A 6,910-nucleotide genomic window follows, 5' to 3' on the forward strand; every position below is an offset into this window, starting at 1 on the left:
TTGGTATCCCTTAAAACACATCCCATGGGTTTGCATTAACCAGCATCCAGACAGTACACTAAGCTTTTTGTGCACATTATTATCTGGCCCTCCTGCAATAGCCCTTTTGGGGTTATCACCATTTCACAGATGAGGAATTGGAGTCATGGTTAGTAGCTTCTTTAATGTCACGGCACATAAACCTCTTGGACCTGTGACTGGAGCCAGATACATCCCTGGATACCAGTAACCCCAGCGATAGCACCGCCCACACAGTCTGCATCTACTGACCTCATCTCCCTGCTGCTCACCCTCTCCAAGGTGTCAATCTCAGCCAGCTGAACCCTCTCCTGATACCTGCAAGGGCCCTGGACTCCTGCCAGCTCCTCACATTGCCTGTCGCCCCGTCTGCCCCTGCTTCATCTTTCCATCTGACTCCAAACAACTCATCTTTGCAGGGGTCAGATGTCTGCAGCCTTCGCTGGCTGCCCAGCTGCCAATAACCACTCTCTCCAAACAGCCCAAAGTTATTGCATCTCCTCCAGTATCTCTTCTTCACATAGAGAGGCACGCTCGCTCCTCCAGCCAGGCCTCAGCTGTACTGGGAATCCCAACTCTTCTCACTTCCTTAAGGCCTGTCACTGTGCCATGGGCTCTGAAATCCCTCACTAACACCCCTTATCCTAGATTCAAGATCCACAGGACATTTCTCCTTTACCGCCTCTTTTCTTTCCTCATCCGATTTGCGCACTCACTGTACACTCCTCAGCAACTGTCATCCTGTCTTCCTGGGTCACCTGTGGTGTTCTGGCTGTTAAACCCGATGGACATTTCCGGTCTTCCTTGCAGGAGCTCTTGGACCTCGACGCTGCTCTTCCTTCGCCCAGCTTAGCATCCAGGATACCACCCCATTTGGCCTCCTACCTACAAGGTTTCCTCGGGACTTTTCTTCCCTCAAATGTTGTCTGTCTGCTACCTTTGCTTCTTGCCCTGCGGACTGCGTTCTCTCTCACCATTAGTGGTTAGCTAATGTTTCCCGAATCCATGTCTTCAGGAGCAACGTCACAGGGTGGAAATCAAATGAGCTAAAGTATAGAATTCCCATCATGTTCTAAGTGCACAAAACCTACGGACGGCAAGTGGCTTGGTGAGTAAGAGCACTTGCCTACAAACCTGAGGACAGAATTTAATCCCCCAGTCCCATGGTGGAGGAAGAGAATCAACTCCCATAAATTGTCCTCTGACCTCCACACATGGACCATGACACATGCACACACACACACACACACACACACACACACACACACACACATATATATATGTGTTTTTAAATGTTGGTTGGGGGCAGGCACTAAGAGGTAGCTCATCAGCTAGCAACACTTGCTGCTCTTTCAGAGGACCTGGGGTTGGTTCCCAGCATTTTTATGGCGGCTCACAATCTTCTATAATTTCAGTTCCAGGGGATCCAACACCTTCTTTTGACTTCACAGGCACTGAACACATGTGGTGTACATACATACATACAGGCAAAACAAACATAAAACAAAAGTAAATAAGTCATTTTAAATGTTAGTAAGGTCTAGAGAGGTGGTGTGGCAGTGAAGAGCACTTACTGAGGAGTTCTGAAGACCAGACTTCAGATTTCAGTACCCGTGGAATGAGCTGAGGGTCTCAAACATGCCTACATCTACAGTTATACACACAACACAACAGTCATTACCCTGTTTGTTTTTATTCTAAATTCTACCAATTCAACCCCCAGTCTAGAAATCAGACAAGAATCCTTGGAAATCCAAAGTGTGTAACTCAGGTGGTAAAGTACTTGCCTAGCCCTGGGTTTGTGCACCAATCCCGGGTATGGTGGTACAGGCCTATAATCTCAGCTCTTGGGGGATGAAGGCATGAGTATCAAGAAATGGGGATCATCCTGTTACATAGCAAATTCAACACCAGCCTGGGATATATGAGACCTTGTCTAGAAGAAGAGAAAGAGGAAAAAGGAGGAGAGAAAGGAAGAGTATCACCATTGTCTCTGGAAGTCTAGCATGCTGGAAGATCCCAGTTCCACACATAGTATTAAGCTGTCTGCTGGACTCTACCTCCTTTGGATGACTCTCGTGCACGCAGCCTCTGGAGCCCCCACTTCTCCCTCTCCTGACCCAGCCCATCTCTGAGTCCCAGAGAGGCCACAGCCACTCCTGCTCTCACCTCGTACCTCCTGCACACACACCTTTGCCCATTCTGCTCAGACTTGAGACATTTTCAGTGGCATGAGTGACTCCCTGAAGCCCTAGCACATTCAACTCTTGGGTAACATCCCCCAGTGTGTCACAAGTGTCTCGTCTCCCATTGCTGTGTCTTTTCATCTATACACTTCTTATTTGGCCGCCCTACTCTTTCCACAGCTTGGCTCATATCTCACCTCGCCCTTTCGGGAAGTCTTCCTTCACACAACCCCATCAGAGGCTTGGTTCCGTGGGTCTGACCATCCTAGCACTAGACACACGCAAACTCGCTGCCTGTTTGCTTGATGGACCTAGAAGGAGGCTACTGGGGAAACTGGCTGGAGTAACTTCTGCGCATCTAGCTTCTAGCACAAGTGTCCCCCAAGTGATTCATGCCTGTTCGTGCCTCCCCATGGCCTGGCCAGTTCTAGATGTTCACATTTCTTCCAATCTAAGACCCAGTGGTTTTGAAACTCTCAGGAATAAGCAAGTCTCACATTCCACCCTCCGTGGGCTCTCGGTTCCATAGGAGACACTAACCTGAGTCAATCATAATACAAAGCAGTGCCTTCTCCAGGATTAAAGTATTGGGCATAGAGAAAGGGCAGATGTACCTGACTCTGTCCCCAGCCAGGCATGGGAAGTAGACCTGTAATCCTAGCACCACTGGTTCTGGGTCAGCCAAGCTAAATAGCAAAATTTTGTTTCAAAAAAAATTTTTTTAAGCGCTCCCTTCTTAGAGAAAAAATTGTTTATTTCAATGATCTGGCTACCTGGAACTCTACCATCAGTAACTCAGTCCAGACACAAAACGCATTTTCTTTGCAACTTTTCCTCCTGGTCTGTTCTGAGGCTGGCAGTGTTGATTATTTTTTTTTATTATTATTTATCTTCTCTAGCTGCTATAAGATTGGGGAAATACAACTCCCAAACTCCTAGACATTATTTAGTACAGATTATTAGGGGATGTGAAAAGATGCTAAAGACCAAATAGGACAACAGGCACGGCCAAGAACAATGTGCAAAGTCTTGCCCCGGGGCAAGTGGTTTTATTTATTTAGTTTCAGTACTGGTAATGGAACCGAGGACCTGGCACGTGCTAGGCAAGTGCTATACATTTGCATACACCCCCAGGCCTAACTGACAGTTAATAATTTAATTCTACTTATTTGTCCCCTCCAGAGCATCATGAACCCTCAGGCTTTGACTCAAACCTCGGCACCTTGCAAATATAAACAAGAGGCTAAGAGAGAACAGAAAATGATCAAAGAGGGCACTTAATACCTTAACTTGACATTTTCAGAGGGTAGTCTTTGCATTGCTACGAAAATATGTTTATGGCCCACATAACTGAATCATAAAACTCACGATGGCCTTTGGAGGAATTCCAGGCTGACATGCTGAGCACAAACTGGAAAAGGGGAATGGCTAAGCATGCCTTCGGCCACCAGGGGGCTCCCCCGCCCACTCTTCCTGAGAGGGGGACGTTCAGAAGCACCCCTGCTCTTCAAATTCAAGTTCCTGGCCAGATCTCCCACGCCAGCCAGCCGCCGTGATTCTCTCGGCGCCGTCTGAATAAGCCTTATCTTTTTCATGCCTCTCAGTAAAAATGTTCAAATTGTTTCAAAACTTAATGAGTAAGGGCTGGCAGAGTGCTTGCCTGGCATACGCAAAGCTCTGGGTTCAATCCCCAGCACCATGGGAACTAGGGGAGGTGCTGCACACCTGTGATCTCAGCAAGAAGAGGCAGTAGGATAGAGAGGCTGAGGTGGAGATAGTGGCAGGAGGACCAGAAGTTCAAGGTCATTCTCAGCTACAGAGTGACTGCAAGGCCAGCCTGTGACACATGAGACCATGCCCCCTCCAGAAAAAGAAACATAATTCCTTAACCAGCAATTAACTTGCATCGTCTCTCATTGTCCTACGCTTCTAGGGTTTGGAGGGGTTTATGTGGGTAGTTTGTGGGTTTTCGTGACACTTCACCCACATCTGAGGCTCCATGGAGCCCTGGTCCGAGTGAGCACTGCCCACGTGGCTGCTGACTTGGTGCTGGCCCTATCACACTGTCAAGTTGGCAAAAAGTTCATGCTCCTCATCACTTGGGGCTCTCCAGAGGGTTCCACGAGCGCCTCAGTGATGTGGTGACCAACAACTCCAGAGGAAGAGAACCAACGTGGAACAAGGCAAGAAACCACCTCCCTGTCAGCAGCAGGCACTCCGGGTCATTTTTACAATGCTGTACTGGGTGTATGGGGTAGTCCCTTGTGTATGCGGAAGGGAGGTGGTGAGACGACTCAGTGGCTGACCAGGCTTGCTGCACAAGCGCTAGCCTGAGCTTGACCCCCGAAACCAATATAAAGGTGAATGAGGATACCTAACCCCCCTAAGTCACCCTTGGCATCCCCCACACGTATCATACACAAAAACAAATGTAACAATACAGCAATGAATAACATTTTTAAAGCAAAACTTTTCAAGTATGGAAGGATGATTGTACAAAATGGAGATTAGCTGAGAAGAGCGGAGTGCCTCCTGGAGGGTGTGCTGCTGGCCACCTCCCGTTACCTTTCACATCCTGCTAAATAGCTCAGCCCTTGGTGACATCCCCTCTCATGTTATCCCTCACCTCCTTTTCTATGTTTCTACCTCTAGCTGACTCCCATCGCCCAGCATTTCTCCCACGGTGCCCTGAACTGCTGAGAGCCTGGACACTTGCCATCCGGGCATCTCTAGTTTGTACCAAGTATAGAGAACTCACATACTAGTGGTCAGTGGGTGCTTAGAAGTGGATGTCTGCCTGGACTTGGTGACACTTGCCTGCCGTCTGAGTACTGGTGAGGCTGGGAGGGGAGGACTGTGAGTTGGGCCAACCTGGGATACATAGACCAACTCTATTTTTAAATACTGAGTGCCGGTAGGGCAGTAGAGAAATTGGTACCCTTGTGTATTGTCACTAGGAATGTGACTGATGGAAAAACAACACAGCAGTTTCTCAAAGATTCAAAACCAGAGCTATCATGTAATCTAACAGCTCCACTTTGGGTTATATACCATACCTAAAGGGCTAGAAAACAGGGCCTAAACGGGTATTTGTGTGCCCCTGTCCATTTTTTCACACTAGCATTAAGTGTAAGAACCCAGGTGTCCACCAATAGGTGAGCGTATACACAAAACCAGAATTCACACACTGGGATAGTGTCCAGCCTTAAATGAGACCCTGTCTCAAGGAGGTTGTGGGGAGGGGATTCTGACGCAAACTGCACCATGGATGGACCTGAGCAGCTGCCGCAGATACTGTGTGGATTCCATTCGTGTGAGGTTCTGGTTTAATTCACAGGAACAGGAAGTAGAGGGGCATGAGGGGAAATGAGTGAGGATTTCCATCCTGTGGGACGGGAAGAGTTCTGCAAATGGATGGTGCTGACAGCTGCACGGCCTTGGGCAGACTTCACACAGAAGTGGGCGCAGACGACAGCCGAGAGGACAGACTTTGTGTTGCACACCCCGGCACAACTTTGTAATCGTTTTAAGGTCTTTAGCCAAGGCTGGCCTTCAACTTGCTCTGTAGCTGAGGGTGATCCTCCCGCCTCACTCCCCAGGAGCTAAGTGCTAAGACTACAAGTGAGTGCCACCGTGTCTGGTTTGTGTGGCGCTGGGGATCTAGACAGCACCTTGTCCATGCTTGGCAAGCACTCTACCAAATGCGATACACTCTGAACCCCAACGCAAAAACAGCTTAAATGGAGCCAGGCAGGCTGGCGCACGCCTTTAATCCCAGCGCTTAGGAGGCGGACAGAGGCAGGTGGATCTCTGTGAGTTCGAGGTCAGCCTAGTCTACAGAGTAGTTCCAGGACAAGTTCCAAAGCTGGACAGAGAAATCATGTCTCTAAAAACCAAAAATTATATATATATATATGTGTGTGTGTGTGTGTGTGTGTGTGCGTGTGTATGTGTGTGTGTACACATATATATAGTTTAATTGAATACATAATGGGTAAACAAAACAAACCCTGTTCATTCACAGAAATCTTATTCATTATAAAAATAAGTGAACTACCGATACCGCCTTCATCATAAACAAACCTCAGAATGAAAACCTTAAACCGAGTGGGGCGGTTGACCTCGATGTAAACTGGAGGGGACTGAGAATCAGTATGGAAAATCATATCTGGGTGTGTCTATAAAGAAGTTTCCAGAAAGGTTTAACCAAGGAAAGAATCATCCTGACAGTGAACGATGCCATCCCATGGGCTGGTGTCCCAGACTGAATAAAAGGCAGACGGTGAGCTGAGTGCCAGCATGCATCCCTCTCTGCTTCCTATGGGATGTGAGCAGCCAGCTGCCATGTCTTCTCCCCCGTGCTGGACTACACCCTCAGTGTAGAAACTCAAATAAACCCTTGGCCCTAAGTTGCTTCTTGCCAGGGATTTGGTGATAGAATACGGGAAGTGAATAATACAGTTAGTGGGGGAGGCGGAGTCTTAGAAGACTCCGTGTGTGCTCACATGTACCTGAAAACACCCAGAAGACATGAAGCCACAGACACAAAGTCAGTGGGTGGGGACCTGGGACCAGAGGGAAGACAGAATTATTGACAGGACATACAGTTTCTTTCGAAGGTGAAATTGACTCCATGGCTCTGTGAATATCAAAAGCTCACAAACCACACATCTTGACGTGAAAATTGTTATGTGAAATTCTATGTT

The sequence above is a fragment of the Microtus oregoni genome, unplaced genomic scaffold (genome assembly GCF_018167655.1).
Source record: "Microtus oregoni isolate MIOR12 unplaced genomic scaffold, Mior012 000012F_ref0000307, whole genome shotgun sequence".
Taxonomy (NCBI): domain Eukaryota; kingdom Metazoa; phylum Chordata; class Mammalia; order Rodentia; family Cricetidae; genus Microtus; species Microtus oregoni.